The sequence below is a fragment of the Penaeus monodon genome, chromosome 25, assembly GCF_015228065.2.
Source record: "Penaeus monodon isolate SGIC_2016 chromosome 25, NSTDA_Pmon_1, whole genome shotgun sequence".
NCBI lineage: Eukaryota > Metazoa > Arthropoda > Malacostraca > Decapoda > Penaeidae > Penaeus > Penaeus monodon.
This window is the reverse complement of record NC_051410.1, coordinates 3,580,771-3,580,992: the sequence shown is the minus strand read 5'-3', so window position 1 is coordinate 3,580,992 and position 222 is coordinate 3,580,771.

Below are 222 nucleotides of genomic sequence, written 5' to 3'. Positions count from 1 at the left end.
AGAAAAGCAGACACGTTGACAGTTCTTATTAAATCCTTATGCATGACAAACAACTAGGGATAACAACCCTGTCTAATTAACGCACAGGTATAGCCCCGATCACCTGTGCATCTCACCAGCGAATGTCGAAATTAGACTCAAACCTTACGTATTACAACATATACTTATATATATATCCCTCATTTCCAAATAAATTTATTTTTTTTTCCAGATCGTGTTACA